Source organism: Somniosus microcephalus, chromosome 15 (genome assembly GCF_052327205.1).
Source record: "Somniosus microcephalus isolate GS21.2 chromosome 15, FLI_Smic_1.0, whole genome shotgun sequence".
Classification (NCBI taxonomy): Eukaryota; Metazoa; Chordata; class Chondrichthyes; order Squaliformes; family Somniosidae; genus Somniosus; species Somniosus microcephalus.
In genome coordinates, this window is record NC_141001.1 from 124,147,138 (window position 1) to 124,171,313 (window position 24,176).

General features: G+C 46.7%; 1 protein-coding gene across 10 annotated transcripts in view; it reads left to right on the top strand.

Moving 5' to 3' along the window:
* The window catches only part of LOC147107210 (ras association domain-containing protein 8-like), a 102,275-nt gene that overhangs the window by 58,406 nt on the left and 19,693 nt on the right, over positions 1 to 24,176 (top strand). The window contains exon 1 of one of the 10 annotated variants that reach the window (XM_086008415.1): positions 1,171 to 1,264. The exons of 8 other annotated variants lie outside the window; for them this stretch is intronic. The gene's annotated coding sequence lies outside the window, so the exon portion shown is untranslated. Of the gene's footprint in view, positions 1 to 1,170; positions 1,265 to 6,879; positions 7,027 to 24,176 lie in introns of those variants that run through there. One more of the 10 variants, XM_086008410.1, reaches the window with a different exon arrangement.

Consider the following 24,176-nt stretch of genomic DNA (forward strand, 5'->3'; position numbering starts at 1 on the left):
CTTCAAAATAGTGCCATGGGATCTTTTACGTCCACCTGAGAGAGCAGACGGGGCCTCGGTTTAATGTCTCATCCGAAAGACGGGCTTCACAAAACACACTTCTTTGGGAAAGAGAGATGTGGTAACAGTAAACGCGGGTGAAATGTCTGCTGGTTCTCGAGCTGGTTTAGGAGCTGTAATCCACATGTGGTAATGTGAAGCATGTATTCCCCATCCTTGGGTAAGGCTGCTGAACCGGTCTGTGCTCTGGCATTCGCAGCATCCATGGAATGCTGATGGCGTTCTCTCGATGGCTGGGTTTTCCACAGACTGGGAGGCTCTTCCTGTATTGTCTCTCTACCGTCAATCAGCACTTTCTCTGTACTTAAGAGGCAAAGAACTAAAACTGGTCTAACTCCGCCTTGATAGATATCTCTTCTAGTTTAGTCCCAGAATCAAAAAGCGATCTGACATCCTTTGTGCCAATAAAAGGCAGAATATTGCGGCTTTGAAAGAATCCTAGAATGCAACAGCTCAGGAGGAGGCCATTCGGCCCATCGTGCCTGTGCCGGCTCTTTGAAAGAGCTCTCCAATTAGTCCCACTCCCCCCTGCTCTTTCCCCACAGCCCTGCAAATATTTTATCTCTTTCAAGTATATATACAATTTTGTTTTGAAAGTTATTATTTAATCTGCTTCCACCGCCCTTTCAGGCAGCGCATTCCAGATCATCATAACTTAGCAAAATAAGGGGAGGGGGGCGGGAGGTGGGGGTGGGGTTGTGTCTGGGGGAGGGGGGCTGGAGTGAGGCAGGTCTTAAATGGAAACAGGAGGAGCCGGTGAACAGAGCAGGGTTCAATGGCCTATGGAGGGGGGGGATAAGAGCGATAATAATTTCTCCTTTCTCCCGACTAGCAGCTAAGCTGAGAGCTGACTCACAGGATGAAGTAAAAGTCAGTAAATAGAAAGTAACAAAGAGCTTGTGTTTGCAGAATAATTTACAGTGAAAGTTAATGATTGTCTGGTTATCAGTGAGGTTGGGTTTAACGGGGTCACGCACATTTTGGTTGTGAAAATATTTTCGGAACGGCTTCTCGCAACCTGCTGCCTGAGTGGAGGAAGGATTAGAGTCCATGTGTGTTTGATGTAACACATTCTCCGACTGTCAGTCTCTGTGTGTCGGGGTCAGACTGAGCTCCGAACAGGTCAGAGAACATTCCACAGTATTGACATGTATCAGGTGGACAAAGTTACAAACCTGGAGGAGCAGAAGTGTTGAGGGGCAAGGTATGAATTCTCCGACTAGCTTAATGACCCAACAGCAGCAACTTGTATTTATATAGCGCCTTTAATGTAGTAAAACGTTCCAAGGGGCTTCACAGGAGTGTTATAAGACAACAAATTTGACACCGAGCCACATAAGGAGATATTAGGACTGGTGACCAAAAGCTTGGTCAAAGAGGTCGGTTTTAAGGAGCGTCTTAAAGGAGGAGAGAGCGGAGGAGAGGTTTAGGGAGAGAATTCCAGAGCTCAGGGCCTCGGCAGCTGAAGGCACGGCCGCCAATGGTGAAGCGATTAAAATCAGGGATGGCAAGAGGCCAGAATTGGAGGAGCGCGGTGATCTCGGGGGGGGGGGGGGGGGGGTTATATTCACTTATGGGATGTGGGCGTCGCTGACAAGGCCCAGCATTTATTGCCCATCCCTAGTTGCCCCTTGAGAAGGTGATGGTGAGCTGCCTTCTTGAACCGCTGCAGTCCGTGTGGTGAAGGTGCTCCCACAGTGCTGTTAGGGAGGTGTTGTATCTATGCTTTAATGCATTCAATCAAGCATGTAGATACGTCGAATTAAATCAGAGTCAGGCAAACAGGCTTCCAACTATGATGTTTTCTTTATTGTGTAAAATGGCTGACTGCTGCTTTCCCGGGTAATTCCCATAATGCAATGCACATTACATTACCGTATTTACTGGTGTCAAACTCGCACATTACATTACCGTATTGACTGGTGTTAAACTTGCAACCAATATACGACATCCCCCTTTTCCTTGGAAACATACTTGCAATTTACAAACAGTTGCTTACAATAACACTGCATAACTTATTTGATTTATAAACTTTTTACAAACTTGTGTCTTACCACACAACTAAATAATTCCCAGGTTTAAACATTTAACATCACCCATGCAGTTCTTGCACAGTTTATGTTGTGACATAATCAAACAGTCTGGGGTTTTCTTTTAACCCTTTGAGGTCTGGCTGTATTGGGTATGTCTGACATGTTGGTGTCAATGGGTATTGCCTATGTCACAGTGGTATGTGTGTCAGGGTCTACTATACTGTCCTCAGTCCCTTGTGTTTCCTCCTGCTCATGGAGTGTCTCCTTTGGTCCATTGGTTCTGTATTTCTTCACAAATGTAGTATTTCTCGAGTAGCGTGCTCCTTCTGGAGATTCCACTACTACTTGACTCCCTGTTTTACTCAAAACTTTCTGCGGTGTGGCATTAAAAGGAGTGGTGAACTTGTCCTGCCGTACCAGCACCGTGTCGCCAACTTCCACTTCTGAGTATTGTGTTCTCCGCTGTTCATCTGCGTACAGTTTGGACTTGCCTTTTTGTTCTGCGTCCCGGTCACGTACTTCCATGTCTGCGCGTGACTCTGTGATGTCTGGCAGCTTTCCCCTCATTTTCCGTTTAAAGAGCAGCTCTGCCGGGCTCTTTCCTGTTGTGGCATGGTCAATGCTCCTGTACACAGTCACATATTTTCTAAGTTCACGTTTCCAATCTAGTCCTTCTGACTGAGCAATTCTGATTCTCTTCATCAGCGATGCATTCTGGCGCTCGACTTCTAAGAACATAACATAAGAAATAGGAGCAGGAGTAGGCCAATCGGCCCCTCGAGCCTGCTCCGCCATTCAATAAGATCATGGCTGATCTGATCCTAACCGCCAATCTACTATCACAGAACCATCTCCTGAATCTAACAGAATTAGACACGTGAAATAGGAGCAGGATCAGGCTACACGACCCCTGGGCCCGCTCCGCTACCCACAGGGCCATGACCGATCCGAACCTAGACTCATGTCCAAATTCCTGCCCGCTCCCTGTAACCCTTAATTCCCTTTACTTCTAGGAAACTGTCTATTTCTGTTTTAAATTTATGTAATGATGTAGCTTCTACAGCTTTTTGGGGCAGCATATTCCATGGACCTACCACCCTCTGAGTGAAGTAGTTCCTCCTCATCTCAGTTTTGAAAGAGCAGCCCCTTATTCTAAGACTATGCCCCCTAGTTCTAGTTTCACCCATCATCGGGAACATCCTCCCCGCATCCACCCGATCCAACCCCTTCACAATCTTATATGTTTCAATAAGATCGCCTCTCATTCTTCTGAACTCCAATGAGTAGAGTCCCAATCTACTCAACCTCTCCTCATATGTCCATCCCCTCATCCCCGGGATTAACCGAGTGAACCTTCTTTGTACTGACTCGAGAGCAAGTATGTCTTTTCTTAAGTATGGACACCAAAACTGTATGCAGTATTCCAGGTGCGGTCTCACCAATACCTTGTACAACTGAAGCAATACCTCCCTATTTTTATATTCTATCCCCCTAGCAATGAAAGCCAACATTCCATTGGCCTTCTTAATCACTTGCTGCACCTGCATACTAACCTTTTGAGTTTCGTGCACCAGGACCCCCAGATCCTGCCTAATATGATAAGGCAGGATCTGGCCAAAGTGGACTGGGAGCAGCTACTTATAGGAAAATCCACATCAAAACAGTGAGAGACTTTCAGAAGGGAAATAGAGAGAGTACAACGCCAACATGTTCCTGTAAAGGTCAAGGGTGGGACCAACAAGCAAAGGGAACCTTGGATGACAAGGGATATACAAAAATGCATTAGAAATAAAAGGGGGGCTTTTGGCAGTTACTAAAGATGGAAGAAGCCCTAGAGGAGTATAAAAAGTGCAGGGGCATACTTAAAAAAAGAAATTAGGAGGGCGAGGAGGGGCCATGAAATAACACTGGCGAGCAAAATAAAGGAAAATCCTAAGATGTTTTATAAGTATATTAAGGGCACGAGGATAACCAGGGAAAGGGTAGGGCCCATTAGGGACCAAAGTGGCAATCTGTGTGTAGAGCCAGATGATGTAGGCGGGGTTTTAAATGAATTTTTTGCATCTGTGTTCACTATGGAGAAAGACGATGCAGACATAGAAATCGGGCAAGGGGACTGTGACATACTTGAACATATTAGCATCGAGAGGGAGGAGGTGCTAGCGGTTTTAGCAGGCCAAAAAGTGGATAAATCCCCAGGCCCGGACGAGATGTATCCCAGGCTGCTGTGGGAGGCAAAGGAGGAGATTGCAGGGGCTCTGACACAAATTTTCAGAACCTCTCTGGCCACAGGGGATGTACCAGAGGACTGGAGAACAGCTAACGTAGTACCATTATTCAAGAAGGGTAGCAGGGATAAACCAGGGAATTACAGGCCAGTGAGCCTAACATCTGTGGTAGGGAAATTATTGGAAAAAATTCTGAGGGACAAAATTAGTCTCCACTTGGAGAGGCAAGGATTAATCGGGGATAGTCAGCATGGCTTTGTCAAGGGTAAATCATGTCTGACAAATCTGATTGAATTTTTCGAGGGGGTGACTAGGGGGGTGGATGAGGGAAATGCTGTGGATGTGGTTTACATGGACTTCAGTAAAGCTTTTGACAAAGTCCCGCATAGGAGACTGGTCAAGAAGGTAAGAGCCCATGGGATCCAGGGTGCCTTGGCGCGTTGGATCCTAAACTGGCTGAGTGGCAGGAGGCAGAGGGTGATGGTCGAAGGTTGCTTTTGTGACTGGAAGCTTGTGTCCAGTGGGGTACCTCAGGGATCGGTGCTGGGTCCCTTGTTGTTTGTGATCTACATAAATGATTTGGATGAGAATGTAAAAGGTATGATCAGTAAGTTCGCAGATGACACGAAAATTGGTGGGGTGGTAAATTGCGAGGAGGAAAGCCTCAGGCTACAGGACGATATAAACGGGTTGGTCAGATGGGCGGAAAAGTGGCAAATGGAATTTAACCCTGAAAAGTGCGAGGTGATGCATTTTGGACGGACAAATAAGGCAAGGGAATACACAATGAGTGGTAGGACCCTAGGAAGTACAGAGGGTCAGAGGGACCTTGGTGTACATGTACATAGATCCCTGAAGGCAGCGGAACAGGTAGATAAGGTGGTTAAAAAGGCATATGGGATACTTGCCTTCATTAGCCGAGGCATAGAATATAAGAGCAGGGAGGTTATGATGGAGCTGTACAAAACGCTGGTAAGGCCACAGCTGGAGTACTGTGTGCAGTTCTGGTCGCCTCACTATAGGAAGGATGTGATTGCTTTGGAGAGGGTGCAGAGAAGATTCACCAGGATGTTACCTGGGATGGAGCGCCTCAGCTTTGAAGAGAGGCTGGACAGGCTGGGGTTGTTTTCCTTGGAGCAAAGAAGGCTGAGGGGGGACCTGATTGAGGTGTACAAAATGATGAGGGACATAGATAGGGTAGATAAAGAGGAACTTTTCCCCTTAGTAGGGGGGTCAATAACAAGGGGGCATAGATTCAGGGTAAGGGGCAGGAGATTTAGAGGGGATTTGAGGAGGAACTTTTTCACCCAGAGGGTGGTTGGAATGTGGAACTCAATGCCTGAAAGGGTGGTAGAGGCAGGAACCCTCACAATATTCAAGAAGCATTTGGATGAGCACTTGAAATGCCATTGCATACAAGGCTATGGACCAAATGCTGGAAAATGGGATTAGACTGGACAGGGATGGATGGGCAGCGCAGACACGATGGGCCGAAGGGCCTCTTTCTGTGCTGTAAAACTCTATGACTCTATCCCTTTGTACTTCAGTACTTTCCAGTTTCTTGCCATTAAGATAATAACTTGCTCTACGATTTTTCCTGCCAAAGTGCATAACCTCACACTTTCCAGTATTGTATTCCATCTGCCAAATCTCTGCCCACTTACTTAGCCTGTCTATGTCCCCTTGCAGGTTTTTTATGTCCTCCTCACTCACTACTTTCCCTCCCATCTTTATCATCTGCAAACTTTGATATGTTACACTCGGTCCCCTCCTCCAAATCGTTAATATAGATTGTAAAGAGTTGGGGACTGTGGTGATTATTCTTTATGTTTAGTAAGAAGTATTGTAATTGGTTGTTTGTTTCCTACCTTGAGATATATGCTGTAAACTCATTGGTAGTTGATGTCATGTGATTTGTGGTGGCCATCTTAAATTCAGTTCTCTACAGCCTTGGTTGGGACTGGGTGTTGAAAGATGTGCTACTGGATTTTTAAAGTTAATAAAGCCTAGATTTAGAAAGGCAAATCTACTCTTTATTTCAATTTATTAACTTTATGTCAGAATGGAGCGATATCTTCAACCGGAACATAGAAACATAGAGATAGGAACAGGAGTAGGCCATTCGGCCCTTCGAGCCTGCTCCGCCATTCAATGAGATCATGGCTGATCTTCGTCTGAGATCATAGCTGATCTTACCAGTTCAGTACCCCGTCCCCGCCTTTTCTCCGTAACCCTTAATCCCCTTAGCCTTCAGAAATATATCCAATTCTCTCTTGAAAATATTTATTGAATTAGCCTTCACAGCCCTCTGTGGCAGGGAATTCCACAGGCTCACCACTCTTTGAGTGAAGAAATTCTTCCTCATCTCTGTTTTAAATGATTTGCCCGCTATTTTTAGACTGTGGCCCCTGGTTCTGTGCTCCCCGGCCATTGGAAACATTCTCTCTGAATTCAGCCTGTCCAGGCCTGCCATAATTTTATATGTTTCGATGAGATCCCCTTTCAATCTTCTAAACTCCAGTGAGTACAAGCCCAAACTATTTAATCTCTCTTCGTAGGTCATTCCCGCCATTCCAGGTATCAGCCTGGTGAATTGCCGTTGCACTCTTTCCATGGCAAGAACATCCTTCCGCAGATGGGGCGACCAAAACTGTACACAATACTCCAGATGCGGTCTCACCAGCACCTTGTACAGCTGTAGTAAGGTATCCCTATTCCTATACTCGAACCCCCTTGATATGAAGGCCAACATACCATTTGCCTTCTTAATCGCCTGTTGCACCTGCATGCTCTCCTTCAGTGACTGGTGCACAAGAACACCCAGGTCCCTCTGCACTTCCCCATCTCCCAATCTATTGCCATTTAGATAATAATCTACCCTCCTGTTTTTACCCCCAAAGTGGATAACCTCGCATTTATCCACATTATAGTGCATCTGCCACGTATCCGCCCATTCCCCCAACCTGTCCAAATCGCACTGTAGCCTCCTGACATCCTCATCAGAGCCCACCCCTCCTCCTAGTTTAGTGTCGTCAGCGAATTTGGAAATATTGCATCCAATTCCCTGATCCAGATCATTTATATATATTGTGAACAGCTGGGGTCCCAGGACAGATCCTTGCGGCACCCCGCTGGTCACTGCCTGCCACTCCGAAAACGAGCCGTTTATTCCAACTCTCTGTTTTCTATCCGCCAGCCAGTTCTCTATCCACGTTAATACTTTGCCCCCAATCCCATGAGCCTTAATTTTGCATGATAATCTTTTGTGTGGAACCTTATCGAAGGCTTTCTGGAAGTCAAGGTACACCACATCCACTGGCTCTCCCCCATCTATTTTACCAGTTACTTCCTCAAAAAATTCCAGCAGATTAGTCAAACACGATTTACCCTTTGTAAATCCATGTTGACTCTGTCCGATCCTTTCCCCATTTGTCAAGTGCTCCGCTATTTTATCCTTAATAATGGACTCTAGCATTTTGCCCACAACCGATGTAAGGCTTACTGGTCTATAATTCCCTGCTTTCTCTCTACCCCCCTTTTTAAATATTGGGGTAACATTAGCTACCCTCCAATCCACGGGTACTGTTCCCGAGTCAATGGAGTTCCGGAAGATGATCCTTAGAGCATCTGCTATCTCCAGGGCCACCTCCTTAAGTACCCTAGGATGTAGTTTATCAGGCCCCGGGGATTTGTCGGCCTTCAGTCCCCTCAACTTACCCAACACCATATCCCTAGAGATACTCATTTCTGTCAGCTCCTCCCTCTCATTAGTCCCTATGTTTGTCGATATTCCTGGGAGGTTATTTGTGTCCTCCTTTGTGAATACAGAACCAAAGTATGAGTTTAATTGGTCTGCCATTTCCTTATTCTCCATTATATATTCTCCCGAATCGGACTGCAAGGGACCGACTTGGGATTTTACCAGTCTTTTCCTCCTGATATACCGATAAAAGCTTTTGCAGTCTGTCTTTATGTTTGCTGCAAGTTTACTTTCGTATTCTATTTTCCCCTTCCTGATTAATCCCTTTGTCCTCTTTTGCTGTATCCTGTACTGCCCCCAATCTTCCGGTCTGGTGCTTTTTTTTGCCAGTTGATATGACCTTTTTTTTGATTTTATGCTGTCCCTAATTTCCCTCGTTATCCACGGTTGAGTCACCTTTTTAGGTTTATTTTTATGCCAAACCGGTATAAACATGTTCTGGAATTCTTCCATTCTATCTTTGAATGCTTGCCATTGTCTATCCACTGTCAATCCCCCCAGAAACACCACCCAATCAATCTTACCCAATTCCCGTCTCATACCCTCGTAATTCCCTTTATTTAAGTTCTGGACCTTAGTCTCTGATTCAATTTCCTCACTCTCCATCTCGACTGAGAGCTCGATCATATTATGATCGCTCTGACCCAAGGGGCCTCGTACAAGAAGATTGCTGATAAGTCCCTTCTCATTGCACAATACCCAGTCTAAAATGGCCTGATCTCGAGTCGGCTCCTCGACATATTGGTCCAGATAACCGTCCCGAAAACATTCCAGGAATTCCTCCTCCTCAGAATTTTTACTAATTTGGGTAGTCCAATCAATATGTAAATTAAAGTCACCCATGATGACAGCTGTGCTCTTATCGCACGCTTCTCTAATTTCCCGATTCAATGCTGACCCTAATTCTGCAGGAGTGGATGATAAATGGAAACACTGGTATCGTACATTTAAAAACTTTTTGGGTGTGTTGGATCAAGAGTCTCTAAATAAGCTGAATATGCTGATCAACTACATTGCTCCGGATGTGTATAAGTATATTTTGGACTGTGAAACTTACGAATTGGCTATTTCTACATTGGAAAAGATTTTTGTTAAACCAAAGAATGAGATATTTGCACGTCACCTTCTATCTGCCCGTAGGCAGCAGGTGGGAGAATCTTTGGATACTTATTTACAAGCACTTCGGCACCTTAGTGCTAACTGTAATTATAAGGCCGTGACGGCAGAAGAATATAAGGAAGAATCGGTACGGGATGCTTTTATTAATGGATTACTGTCTAGATCAATTCGTCAGCGGTTGTTAGAAAATAAGACTTTGGATCTCAAGAGTGCTTTCGAGCAAGCCTCTACATTGGATGTGGCTCCGAGAAGTTCGGATTCTTATGCTCTTTTTAATCGGCCTGCGACTGTGGTTTTGGCAGTTCCGGATGAAAAGGAATTATGTGGACTTAATAGGAGTGGTTTACTAGATTCTGAAACAGTTTCTACTTCGGCGGCTGTTGCCTCTAGGATTCAGAAGTGTTATTTTTGTGGGAATGTCCGGCACCCTCATCTGAAGTGTCCTGCTCGGGAGGCTGTGTGTAGTAAATGCGGCAAGAGAGGTCATTATGCACGTGCTTGTAAATCATCAGGTTCAATTACCTCCTGCGACTATTCAGCCTTTAGATAGGGCGTTTATTGCATCAATTTCTGCTGCATTTGCTCATGGCCTAAACAAAGCTATAGTTACGGCCCAAGTTAATGGGTTAGAAGTGAAGGCCCTTATAGATACGGGCAGTACCGAGAGTTTTATAAGTCTTCAGTTGGCGAAGGAGAAGCGTTTGAAAATTTCGCCTGTTACTTATCAGGTGTGTATGGCTCAGACGACTCTCACTTCACAAGTAGCTGGTTGTTGCCTTGTGAAATTGATTCTTCTAGGTAATACATATACTGATATACACCTACCTGTTTTGCCTAATCTCTGTGCGGATATTTTGATTGGTCATGATGTGCTTCAATTACACGAGTCTCTCAGTCTTTCGTTTGGAGGGACTAAGCCACCTTTATCTATTTGTGGATTAACCTCTCTATCCATTTCTCCATTATCACTTTTTTCCAATTTGATGCCGGATTGTAAGCCAATTGCTACCAAGTCAAGAAGGTATAGCAGTCAGGATAGAGAATTTATTAATTCTGAAGTTCAACGTCTTTTATTGGAAGGAATCATTGAACCTAGTTGTTCGCCTTGGCGGGCACAGGTAGTTGTTACCACTAACGAGAGACATAAGACACGAATGGTGATAGACTACTCCCAAACTATTAATAGGTATACTCAATTAGATGCGTACCCTTTGCCTAAGGTTGATGAGCTTATCAACAAAGTATCTCAGTATAAGGTTTTTAGCACTATTGATTTAAAGAGTGCTTATCATCAGATTCCTATTGTTAAGAGGGATCAACCATATACGGCCTTTGAGGCTGGCGGAAAGCTGTATCAGTTTTGCCGAATACCATTTGGTGTTACTAATGGTGTTGCTTGTTTTCAACGGGCAATGGATGCTTTTATAAGTGATAACTCTCTCTCTGACACCTTTTCATACTTAGATGACATCACGGTGTGTGGCAAATCAAGGGTGGAGCATGATTCTAATTTAGAAAAATTCCTTCAAGCTGCGGAAAGAGTTGGTTTAACTTTCAATAAAGAGAAGTGTATCTTTTCGACCACTGAGGTAAATCTACTGGGGTATATTATCTCGGGAAACAAGATTAAACCAGATCCAGAACGTCTGCGACCATTGATTGATTTACCTTGTCCTACTAATTCTAAGGCTTTGCAACGAGTTGTTGGACTGTTTTCTTATTATTCTAATTGGATTGCAAATTTTTCACAGAAGATCCAGCCCCTTATTCGGGTTACGACATATCCTCTATCATGGGAGGCCAGGACGTGTTTTGATAATTTTAAAAAGGATATCCTTGGAGCAGTTGTGCATTCTATTGATGAGCAGGTTCCCTTTGTGATTGAGACGGACGCTTCTGATTTTGCAATTGGGGCTACTCTGAACCAAAATGGAAGACCTGTGGCCTTTTTCTCACGTACCTTGAACAATAGTGAAAAAAGACATTCTTCAATAGAGAAAGAGGCGTATGCAATAGTAGAAGCACTGCGTAAATGGAGACATTATTTATCGGGGCGACATTTTACGTTGGTAACTGACCAAAAATCTGTGTCCTTTATGTTTGATGTTAAACATTTTGGAAAGATCAAGAATGATAAAATAATGAGGTGGAGGATTGAGTTGGCATGCTACCATTTTGATATAGTTTATCGTCCGGGGAAGGATAATGTTGCTGCTGATGCGCTGTCGAGGGCTTATTGTTCTGTGATTCACGGAGATACGCTTATTAATCTTCACAATGCCTTATGCCATCCTGGGGTTACAAGGATGATACACTTCGTACGCAGTAAGAATTTGCCCTTTTCAGTTGAAGATGTCAAGCGGATGACTTCATCATGTTCTATCTGTGCTCGGTGTAAACCGAATTTCTTTAAGCCTCAACGAGCTCATCTTATAAAGGCTACTTCTCCTTTTGAACGTTTGAGCGTTGATTTTAAGGGGCCTCTTCCTTCAACGACTCAAAATCGATATATATTTACTGTTGTGGATGAGTTTTCAAGGTTCCCTTTCGCTTTTCCTTGCGCAGATGTATCAGCTGCTACAGTTATTAAATGTCTGACTCAACTTTTTGTCATTTTTGGGATGCCTGCGCATATCCATTCGGATCAGGGAAGTTCTTTTATGTCTTCCCAGTTGAAGGAATACCTTCAGAGTCGGGGAATCTCTACTAGTAGAACTACCCCATATAATCCCCAGGGTAATGGACAGTGTGAACGATACAATGGGGTGATCTGGAAGGCAGTTATGTTGGCTTTGACATCCCGGAACCTTAAGAATACACAGTGGGAAATGGTACTGCCTGATGCCCTGCATTCCATTAGATCATTGCTTTCAACGGCTACTAATGTGACCCCCCATGAAAGGCTCTTTAACTATCCGCGGAGATCTACTACGGGATATTCGGTACCTTCATGGCTTTCTATGCAGGGACCTGTGCTGCTTCGACGCCATGTTAGATTGTCAAAATATGATCCTTTAGTGGAGGAGGTGGAGCTGTTGGAGGCAAATTCCCAATATGCTCATATTCGATTCCAAGATGGGAAAGAAAGTACTGTTTCAATTAAAGACTTGGCTCCTTGTGGTGGCCAGCCCTCTTCTGAGGATATTAACAATAGTCATGATTCAGATAATGTGGATGTCGTTAGAGATACTACGAATATTTCCAATCCTATTGCAGATAATTATACTTCTATTAGTCAGCCTTCGATGGATGTTCATGACCGTCCCAGTTTACCTCCTGATGGGATTTCCAATCTGGAAACCGTTGATAATCGGGATATGGATAGCCTTCCTGCGGAAGATACTTCTGTGCCTCCTGGTGTGGGAGGGCAAGGAATTTCACCAGGGTTAAGAAGGTCGACACGAATAAGATATCCGGTCGACCGACTGAAAATGGACTTTTAAATTGATAGTAATGTTTTAAAATTGTTGAAATATTATATTTGTATTGTTTTAGTTGTAAATAATTAATTATAAATTGTAAAGGTTATTTAGGTTGGAGTATATTTTAAAAGGAGGGGTGAATGTGGTGATTATTCTTTATGTTTAGTAAGAAGTATTGTAATTGGTTGTTTGTTTCCTACCTTGAGATATATGCTGTAAACTCATTGGTAGTTGATGTCATGTGATTTGTGGTGGCCATCTTAAATTCAGTTCTCTACAGCCTTGGTTGGGACTGGGTGTTGAAAGATGTGCTACTGGATTTTTAAAGTTAATGAAGCCTAGATTTAGAAAGGCAAATCTACTCTTTATTTCAGGGACCCAGCACTGACCCCTGTGGAACACCACTAGTTACTGATTGCCAGTCCGAGAATGAACCATTTATCCCAACTCTCTGCCTTCTGTTAGATAGCCAATCCTCTATCCATGCCAGAATATTACCCCCAATCCCGTGATTTTTTATCTTAAGCAATAATCTTTTGTGTGGCACCTTGTCAAATGCCTTTTGGAAGTCTAAATACACTACGTCCACTGGTTCCCCTTTATCCACCCTATATGTTACTTCCTCAAAGAACTCCAGCAAATTTGTCAAACATGACTTCCCCTTCATAAAACCATGCTGACTTTGTCCTATTAAATTATGATTATCCAAATGTCCTGTTACTGTCTCCTTAATAATGGACTCCAAAATTTTACCTACCACAGATGTTAGGCTAACCGGTCTATAGTTTCCAGCCTTCTGTCTACTGCCCTTTTTAAATAGGGGTGTTACATTAGCAGTTTTCCAGTCTGCCGGGACCTTTGCTGAGTCCAGGGAGTTTTGGAAAATTATTACCAATGCATCCACAATCCCTACCACCACTTCCCTCAAGACCCTAGGATGTAAGCCATCAGGTCCAGGTGATTTATCCGCCTTGAGTCCCATTATTTTACCGAGTACCACTTCCTTAGTGATTTTGATCGTGTTTAGCTCCTCTCCCCCGCCCCCCATAGCCCCCTGTTTGTCCAGTGTTGGGATATTCTTAGTGTCCTCTACTGTAAAGACTGATACAAAATATTCATTCAGTGTTTTTGCCATCTCCATATTTCCCACCATTAATTTCCCGGTCTCATCCTCTAAGGGCCCAACATTTACTTTAGCCACCCTTTTTCTTTTTATATAACTATAAAAACTCTTACTATCTGTTTTGATATTTTTTGCTAATTTACTTTCATAATCTATCTTCCCTTTCTTAATCAATCTTTTTGTTATTTTTTGCTGTCTTTTAAAGTTTTCCCAATCCTCTATCCTCCCACTAGATTTGGCTACCTTATATGCCCTTGTTTTTAGTCGAATACTATCCTTAATTTCTTTACTTAGCCACGGATGGCTGTCTTTTCTTTTACACCCTTTTCTTCTCAGTGGAATATATATTTTTTGGAAGTTGTAAAATAACTCCTTAAATGTACACCACTGATCATGTATCGTCTTACCCTTTAATCTATTGTCCCAATCCACTCTACTCAATTCCGCTCTCATACCTTCATAGTCTCCTTTATTCAAGCTTAGCACGCTTGTTTGAGATCCAACCTTCTCACCCTCTAATTGAATATGGAATTCAACCATGTTATGGTCACTCATTCCAAGGGGATCCTTTACTAGGACATTTTTAATTAATCCTGTCTCGTTACACAGGACCAGATCTAAGGTTGCTTGCCCCCTGGTCGGTTCAGTTACATACTGCTCAAGAAACCCATCCCTAATACACTCAATGAACTCATCCTCAAGGCTGCTCTGCCCAATTTGATTTGTCCAATTAATATGATAGTTAAAATCCCCCATAATTATAGATGTTCCCTTATTACAAGCCTCAACTATTTCCTGATTGATACTCCATCCAACAGAGTTGCAACTGTTCGGAGGCCTATATACTACGCCCACTAGTGTGTTTTTCCCCTTATTATTCCTTATCTCCACCCAAACTGTTTCATTATCCTGATCTTTTGACCCAATATCATTTCTCTGTATTACAGTGATTCCTTCCTTTATTAACATAGCCACCCCACCTCCCCTTCCTTCCTGCCTGTCCTTCCTGATCGTTAAATAACCTGGTATGTTTAATTCCCAGGCATTGTCACCCTGCAGCCATGTTTCTGTAATGGCCACAAGATCATACCCATATGTAGTTATTTGTGCCATTAACTCGTCTATTTTGTTACGAATGCTACGTGCATTCAGATAGAGAACTTTCAAATATGTTTTGTGACACTTCGTTCCTGCTTTTGCCCTTTTTATTACTTTACCTTTTACTCCATACCTTCTGCCCCTTCCTGACACGCTCTGGTTTTTAATTTCCCCACTGCTACCTAAGTCTATGACCTTCTCTGTTGTCATTTTTATTATTTGCTCTCTAGGAACCTCCCCCCCCACTAGTTAGTTTAAAGTCCTCTCTACAGCCCTAGTTATATGATCCGCCAGGACTCTAGTCCCAGCACTGGCCAAGTGAAGCCCGTCCCAACGGAACAGCTCCCTCCTGCCCCAGTACTGGTGCCAGTGTCCCAGGAAGCAAAACCCATTTCTCCCACACCAGTCTTTGAGCCACGCATTTAACTCTCTAATTTTATTTGTCCTAGCCAAATTCGCTCGTGGCTCAGGTAATAATCCAGAGATTATTACCCTTGTGGTTCTGCTTTTTAATTTGGCCCCTAGCTGCTCAAACTCCCTCAGCAGAACCTCCTTCCTTGTCCTATCTATGTCGTTGGTACCAACATGGACCACAACAACTGGATCCTCCCCCTCCCACTCCAAGTTTCTCTCCAGTCCAGAGGAGATGTCCTTAACCCTGGCACCGGGCAGGCAACACAGCCTTCGGGACTCTCGCTCTCGGCTGCAAAGAACTCTCTCTCCGTTAGCCTGAGCCCATTTTGCTGTCGTTTTCAGGTGTTTAATCCCGTTGTTTTCACAGTATTCTTTGAATAATTCAGATCTGAATTGGGGACCATTATCAGATTTGCAGATGATTGGCAAACCATGACGGCTGAAGATTGATTCTAAACTATCAATAACCTTCTCTGTTGTTGTGGAGGTCATGATGTCGTATTCATAGTAGCGACTATAATAATCATCAACTACCACAAGAATGGGGTGGTTGGATGGCAAGGGTCCCAGTAAGTCTATAGCTACATCCTGCCAGGGGCCCTCCGGTAATGGTGTTGGTCTCAACGGTTCAGGTGGGTCGGGTCTGGCTACTATCTGACAGCCGTGGCACGCTTTACACTGTTTTTCAGCTGCCTTGTCCATGCCAGGCCACCAAACCTTGGTTCTGAGATGTTGCTTTGTTCCAACTATTCCCAAGTGTCCTTCATGTGCTAACACCAGGGCTCGTGCGTGTAACACTGTGGGTAGCACGATGCGTGTTCCCCGAAGAACTAGGTACCCCACTACGCACAGCTCGTTTGCAATTGCTGCATAAGCTTTACAGTTCTCAAAATGTCCGTTTGTGATTGCCTTCCGTACCTCAATCAGCTCTGGGTCAGTAGCAGAGGCTTCCTCCAACTCTCTAGTAGTGAGTGCTTTTGGTGTCGCACTCACAGCTACAAATCTCACGTATTCATCTGAGCCATGAGAATGTCTCTCCTGTTTTGCTGTCTCCCCCAGCAATCGTGACAGTGGGTCTGCAATGTTTTGCTTGCCTGAAATGTGTATCACCTTAAAATTGTACGGCTGTATTCTAAGTACCCATCTCTCTATATGGGCACAGGGTTTAGAGTGTGGGCCGTATATCACTTGTAATGGCTTATGGTCAGTTACCAAGTTAAATTTTCGGCCATACACATGGATGCAGCCTCTCACAAGCCCATACAAGAGCTAAGGCCTCTCTCTCTGTTTGAGAGTATTTCCTCTCTCAGTCTGTTAAACTACGACTTACATAGCATATTGGCACCTCTTGTCCCTGTTGGTCCTGAACTAGTACTGCGCCTAAACCTACAGGACTGGCATCTGCTATCACCTTGGTTGGTGCGTCCTTATCAAAATATGCTAAAGTGCCGGCTCTGGCCAACTCTTCCTTGAGTGCACTGAATGACTGTCTCTGTTGTGATCCAAATTTAAATGGTGTCTTTTCTCGTCAGGCGTCGCAGTGGTTCTGATAGCGTTGCAAACTGCTGGATGAATCTGCTACTGTACCAAACGAGTCCCAAGAAACTCCTCACTTCTGTAGCATTCTCTGGTTCCCGAGCTTCTGCCACCGCTCGCACTCTCTGCTGTTGGTCCGATGCCCTTTTCAGACAACAGGATTCCCATGAAAATCAATCGGTCCATGTTGAATTGGCACTTCTCTGAGTTTAGTGTCAGTCCACTTTCCATTAGTCTGGTCATGACAGCGTGCAGGCGTCTGTCGTGCGTTTCCTGGTCGTGTGCATGCACGATAATGTCGTCTGAGATGTTTTCAACACCCTCTATTCCAGCTAAGGCATTAGCTATTGATATACCTATCAATTCATCCAATGAAAAGCGACGAGTTAAGAAAGTAACTATAGGTTTTTATTGGCTAAATAACAGAGCCCACCCTCGTGGGTGATCGGACACAACAAGGAGGAATGCCAGCCAGTCGACTACCTTTATACCTGGGCAGGTAGGTGGAGTCATGGGCGGAGTCAGCAGTGGTCAGCCCAGGTATAGCAGCGTGACAAGAGGCGACCTCGTATAGTGATACAACAGTGTGAACAGTGATAACCATAGAGTAACGATATAACAGTGATAACTATAGTGTAACGATAGTGAACGATAAAAGTGGTTTACCACATTCACCCCTTGTTTAGATTTGAGTCCGGCGGGGTGAAGTGTACTACCAGTTCTGGTATGTCAGTCTGTCCGGAGGCCTCGTAAGCCTTTCTGATCGTCGCAGCGGCGGTGTTGCATTATCCGGTGTTAATGCTGGTGTCTGCGTGGTCGGCGAAGGCTCGTGGGGTTCCGGCATGCCGTCTACCTGGTCTGGAATTGGGGGGGTGGTGGGGGGGGGTGAAGGTGGTGTCTCCGGAGTGCCCGAGGGTGTGAGGTCTCGTAAGGAGACTGTGTCCTCCCGCCCGTCTGGGTATGCCACATAGGCGTACTGGGGGTTGGCGTGCAGGAGGTCCACCCTCTCGACCAGGGGGTCCATTTTATGGGCCCTCACGTACTTTTGCAGCAAGACGGGCCCCGGAGAGGTCAGCCAGGTTGGTAGCGTGGTTCCCGTAGTCGACTTCCTGGGGAAAGCAAACATTCGTTCATGGGGGGTGGCGTTGATGGCAGTGCAAAGTAGTGACCGGGTGGAATGCAGCGCTGCCGGGAGGACTTCCTGCCAGTGGGAGGTTGGGAGGCCCTTAGACTTTAAGGCTAAGAGGACGGCCTTCCATACCGTCGCGTTCTCTCTTTCTACCTGGCCGTTCCCTCGGGGGTTGTAGCTGGTGGTCCTGCTTGCAGCAATACCTCTCGCTAGTAGGAACTGACGGAGTTCCTCGCTCATGAAGGAGGAGCCCCGGTCACTATGTATATAGTTTGGGAACCCGAACAAGGCGAAGAGGTCGTTCAGGCATTTAATGACCGTGGTACTGGTCATGTCTGGGCAGGGGAAGGCAAAGGGGAAACGGGAGTACTCATCAGCAATGTTGAGGAAGTACACATTACGGTCAGAGGACGGGAGGGGCCCCTTAAAGTCGATGCTCAGGCGCTCGAAGGGGCGGGTGGCCTTGATCAGGCTTGCTCTGTCCGGCCTAAAGAAGTGCGGTTTGCACTCGGCACAGGTCTGGCAGTTCCTGGTCATGGTCCTGACCTCCTCGATGGTCCTGACCTCCAGGTTGCGGGCCTTAATGAAGTGGTAAAGTCTGGTGACCCCGGGGTAGCAGAGGTCGTTGTGGAGGGTCTGAAGTCTATCACTTTGCGCGCTGGCGCATGTAATTCGTGACAGAGCATCGGGGGGTTCGTTCAGCTTACCTGGCCGGTACAAGATATCATAATCGTAGGTGGAGAGCTCGATTCTCCACCTCAAGATCTTGTCATTCTTGATTTTGCCCCTCAGCTTGTTATTAAACATAAAAGCGACTGAACGTTGGTCGGTAAGGAGGGTAAATCGTTTGCCTGCCAGGTAGTGCCTCCAGCGTCGTACCGCCTCCACAATCGCCTGGGCCTCCTTCTCGACCGACGAGTGTCGGATCTCAGGGCCCTGTAGGGTCCTTGAGAAGAAGGCCACCGGTCTCCCCTCCTGGTTAAGGGTGGCGGCTAGGGCGAAGTCGGATGCATCGCTCTCGACTTGGAAGGGGATGGACTCATCCACTGCGTGCATAGTGGCCTTGGCAATGTCTCCCTTAATGAGGGAGAAGGCTGCGCACGCTTCCTCCGTAAGGGGGAAGGATGTGGACTTCATGAGGGGTCTGGCTTTGTCCGCATAATTGGGCACCCATTGGGCATAGTAGGCGAAGAGCCCCAGGGTTCTCTTCAGTGCCTTTGGACAGTGGGGGAGGGGTAGCTCCATGAGGGGGCGCATTCTTTCGGGGTCGGGGCCGATGACTCCGTTCTCTACTACACAGCCGAGGATGGCAAGGCGCGAGGTGTTAAACACACATTTATCCTTATTGTAGGTGAGGTTCAGCCGTTGGGCCGTACGGAGGAATCTCTCCAGATTAACATCGTGGTCCTGCCGGTCGCGGCCGCAGATGGTGACGTTATCTAGATAGGGGAACGTGGCGTGCAGCCTGTTCTGGTCAACCATCCGGTCCATCTCCCTTTGGAAGACCGAAACCCCGTTGGTGACGCCGAAGGGAACCCTAAGGAAGTGGTAGAGGCGGCCGTTCGCCTCGAAGGCTGTATACTGGCGGTCCTCAGGGCGGATAGGGAGTTGGTGATAGGCCGACTTAAGGTCGATGGTGGAGAATACCCGGTACTGCGCAATCTGATTGACCATATCAGATATGCGGGGAAGGGGTTATGCGTCCAGCTGGGTGTACCTGTTTATGGTCTGGCTGTAGTCGATGACCAGGCGGTTTTTATTGCCGGTCTTAACGACCACGACCTGGGCACGCCAGGGGCTGGTGCTCCCCTCGATGATGCCCTCCTTCAGGAGACGCTGCACCTCAGAGCTAATGAAAGCTCTGTCCCCGGCGCTGTACCGCCTGCTCTTGGTAGCGACGGGTTTGCAGTCGGGGGTGAAGTTAGCGAACAGGGAAGGTGGCGGGACCTTGAGGGTGGATAGGCCGCAGGTGTTACGCGGTGGGCGGTTTAAAATCTGCTGGTTGTCGACTGTGAGTGGGGGGAGGGGTCCGCCGTATGCTAGCGTGATGCTTTGGAGGTGGGATTGGAAGTCTAGGCCTAGTAGGACGACAGCGCATAGCTGGGGCAGGACGAGGAGTTTAAAATTTTTTTACTCCGTACCCTTAACCGACAGGGTCACAACACAGTAGCCGCTGATGTCTGTGGCGTGTGACCTCGATGCCATCGAGATCCGGTTGCGCGTTGGCAGGACAGGGAGGGAGTAGTGGCTCACCGTGTCTGGGTGGATGAAGCTCTCCGTGCTTCCGCTGTCGAACAGGCAGGTCGTGGCGTGGCCGCTTACTTTGATGTCCATCATCAACTTGGACAGGTGATGCGGGCGGGCCTGGTCCAGTGTGACGGAGGCTAGTGTATAGCTGAGCGAGTTGTTGTAGTCTGCGGTTGAGGCGGTAGTCGGGTCTAGAGGCACGGTGGCGGTCGGGCGTGGTGGGTAAAATGGCGTCTCCCACGAGGTTGGACAAAATGGCGGAGAAGATGGCTGCCCCCATAACTCACATGAGGCACTGCTGGTGTCAGTTGCCTGTATCAAAGATGGCCGCCCCATGACTCACACGTGGGGATGCTGGCCTCTGTTGCCTTGAAGGAAGATGGCCGCCCCCACAGCTCGCATGAGGCGCTGCTGGCCTCTGATGATCCACCTCTGCAGGCCTTAGCGAAGTGGCCTTTCTTCATGCAGTTAGAGCAGGTAGAGTTCCTGGCTGGGCAGCGCGACCTCGGGTGTTTCGCCTGGCCGCAGAAGAAGCAGCCGGCGGCCCGATCGCGGGGGTCCGATGTCGGAGCCGGTACCGGGGGTGGCGGTCTCGATCGGGTCCGGGACGCTGAGGTAGGTCCCAGGGGGGTTGCTGCAGGGGGTATCGCGGTCGGGGTCGGTCCCAAGTCCCAGGGTCGCAAGTTACAGTACCTTGAGTATGCCTCGAGGTCCCGATGGGCCACCTCTAGAGAGAGAGAGCGAGGGCTGCAGCTTTGTCCAGGTCGAGGTCCCTTGCTTCCAGTAGTCTTTGCCGTGAGTAGTCGGACCGCAGGCCTTTCACGAAGGCATCGCGGACATTGTCTTCAGTATTTTCTGCCGCCGTTACCGCTTTAAAGTTACAGTCTCTGCCGAGTGCTTGTAGCACCCGTAAAAATTCCTCCACGGGCTCTCCTGGCTGTTGCGGGCGGGATCTCAGGAGGTGTCTGGCATACATGGAATTTACCGGGGTTTGGTACTGTCTTTTCAGCCGGTTGATGGCGTCCTCGTATGTTTTAAGGTCCCGGATGAGTGCGAATACTTTAGGGCTCACTTGGGCGTTCAGAACTCTTAGCATGGATTTCTGAGGCACGCCGGATTCTCCCAGGTAGGCTTTGAAGCAGCTCAGCCAGTGTTCGAAGTCAAGGGCTGAGTTTGCTGCCTGTGGGTTTAGATCCAGGTACGGTGGTCTGAGGGCTCGCAGCCAGGCCGGCTGCTGTGGCTGTTGTAGCTGGGCGTCTGGCTGGTCGCTTGGCTGGTCGTTTGACTGCTCAGGTGTCGACATTTTAAAATTTAGCCAATAAAATTGATATACCTATCAATTCATCCAATGAAAAGTGACGAGTTAAGAAAGTAACTATAGGTTTTTATTGGCTAAATAACAGAGCCCACCCTCGTGGGTGATCGGATACAACAAGGAGGAATGCCAGCCAGTCGACTACCTTTATACCTGGGCAGGTAGGTGGAGTCATGGGCGGAGTCAGCAGTGGTCAGCCCAGGTATAGCAGCGTGACAAGAGGCGACCTCGTATAGTGATACAACAGTGTGAACAGTGATAACCATAGAGTAACGATATAACAGTGATAACTATAGTGAACGATAAAAGTGGTTTACCACAGCTATCTCGTACTGATATTGCTCACTAGCTGAAGATACACCGAATATCAGCCTCTTGTACCTGTATACTCCGTTATGTACTGCAAACGTTGTGATTTCTCGTGACTCGGGTCAGTTCTAGCTGGTGATAACCCCATTTCAGGTCTAGCTTACTAAACACCGTCGAGCCGTTCATACCTTGGAGTATCTCATCAACGGTGGGGATTGGATATCGTTCCCTCACTGTTGCCTGGTTTGCTCGTCTCATGTCTAGGCATAACCTTACATCCTTATCCGCTTTTGGTACAATAACCACAGGATTTACCCATGGGGTGGGACCAGTTACAGGTTCGATCATGTCCCTCAATTGTTTTATTTTGGCTTCTACTGCCCCCCTTAAGTTGAGTGGTATACGCCTGAGTGGCTGGGCCACAGGCTTCACTTGTGGGTCGATATACAAACTGATCTGTTTTGTGTTCAGCCTTCCTACTCCCTGGAACACCTTTGGATACCACTGTTCTAGTAGCTGTCTTGCATCTACCACAGCTGAGACATCTGTGCCTATTTTTAAAACTCCCAGTTTCATGGCTGTCTCCCTTCCTAGCAACGGCTCTCCATGGCCTTTAACCACAATGAACTTGCCTGCTCAGTTCTCTTACCTATTGTAATCCCACATGTGAATACACCTTTAACTGACCGTGGTCGGCTAGAAGCATAAGAGAATAACTTTCTCTCTGTCTTAGGGACATGTGACTGACACTTAATATGTTCTGACTTTAATCCTTCCCATGTATTCTCATCTATCACATTTAGTTGCACCCGAATCAATTAACATTCTCAGGTTTACTCCCCCCACACAAAAGGTAAGTCTCTCTGTCACGTTATTTCCAGTAACAGCAAATGCACAGTTATTTTGTTCCTCTACATTGTTCACACTGTGTTTCTTTGTACCCTTTGAGCGGCATACTTTGGAGAAATGATCCTTTCCCTTGCACTTATGACACGTTGTCCGCGTGCTGGGCATTTCGGATCTCTGCCCATGTGGTCTGTGTGTCCACATCTGTCACATTTCCTTTCGTTCCTATCGCCATTTCCCTTTGGTTTCTCTGTCGAGCTTTTCGTATAATACCCTCTTTTCTGTGTAACACGACGAACAGTATCTGTCTCCGCCTTCTCTGTACATGACATGGCTGACATCTGCTCCTCGACGTTTTCACATTGTGAGGCCAATTGCAACGTGTGGGCGAGCGTTAGACCATGCCCTTCCTCTAGCAATTTCCTCCGCACATAGGCTGACGTGCACCTACTCAGGATAGCATCTCTTATTTGATTATCCGCATCCCCCCCAAAAGCACAGTCTTTAGCAGCCTGCCGCAAGCGAGTAGCAAATTGTTGCACAGTCTCACCTGCCTTCTTTGACAACTTATGAAAAGTCTGTCTAGCAAATGCTACGTTGACCTGGGGCACGAAATAGTGATTCAAAGCACTAACCGCCGCCGTGTAGTCTGCTGGCTCCTGTGTCCGGTAGAGTCGAAAAGATATCCTGGACATCTGGTCCTGCTAGGTGTAGAAGTAGAGCTCTTCTCCTCTGCTTTGTGGCAGTTGTAGAGGTATCGTCGATAATGAGTCCTTTGCCGTCAACATAAAGCTCAAAAGACGTTAACCACCTCGTCCATCTTGGACCCAACGTGGCTGGCTCGGCGAAGCATGCAAAATTTTGAATGCCGGTCTTCTCCATCCTAGCTAACTAAAATTTGGGCAACTACCTTTTTGAAAAGATTCTGTCCGTTATCCTCGTCGCCAATGTTGTATCTATGCTTTAATATGTTCAATCAAGCATGTAGATACGTCGAATTAAATCAGAGTCAGGCAGACAGGCTTCCAACTACGATGTTTTCTTTATTGGTAAAATGGCTGACTGCAGCTTTCCCGGGTAATTCCCATAATGCAATGCACATTACATTACCGTATTTACTGGTGTCAAACTCGCACATTACCATATTGACTGGTGTCAAACTCGCAATCAATACACGACAGGAGGGAGTTCCAGGATTTTGACTCTGCGTCGATGAAGGAACAGCCGATGTATTTCCAAGTCAGATGGTGTGTGACTTGGAGGGGAACTTGGAGGTGGTGATGTTCCCATGCGCCTGCTGCCCTTGTCCTTCTAGGTGGTAGAGGTCGCGGGTTTGGGAGGTGTTGCTGAAGAAACCTTGGCGAGTTGCTGCAGTGCATCTTGTAGATGGTCCACACTGCAGCCACGGTACGCCGGTGGTGGAGGGAGTGAATGGTTAAGGTGGTGGATGGGGTGCCAATCAAGTGGGTTGTTTTGTCCTGGATGGTGTCGAGCTTCTTGAGTGTTGTTGGAGCTGCACTCATCCAGGCAAGTGGAG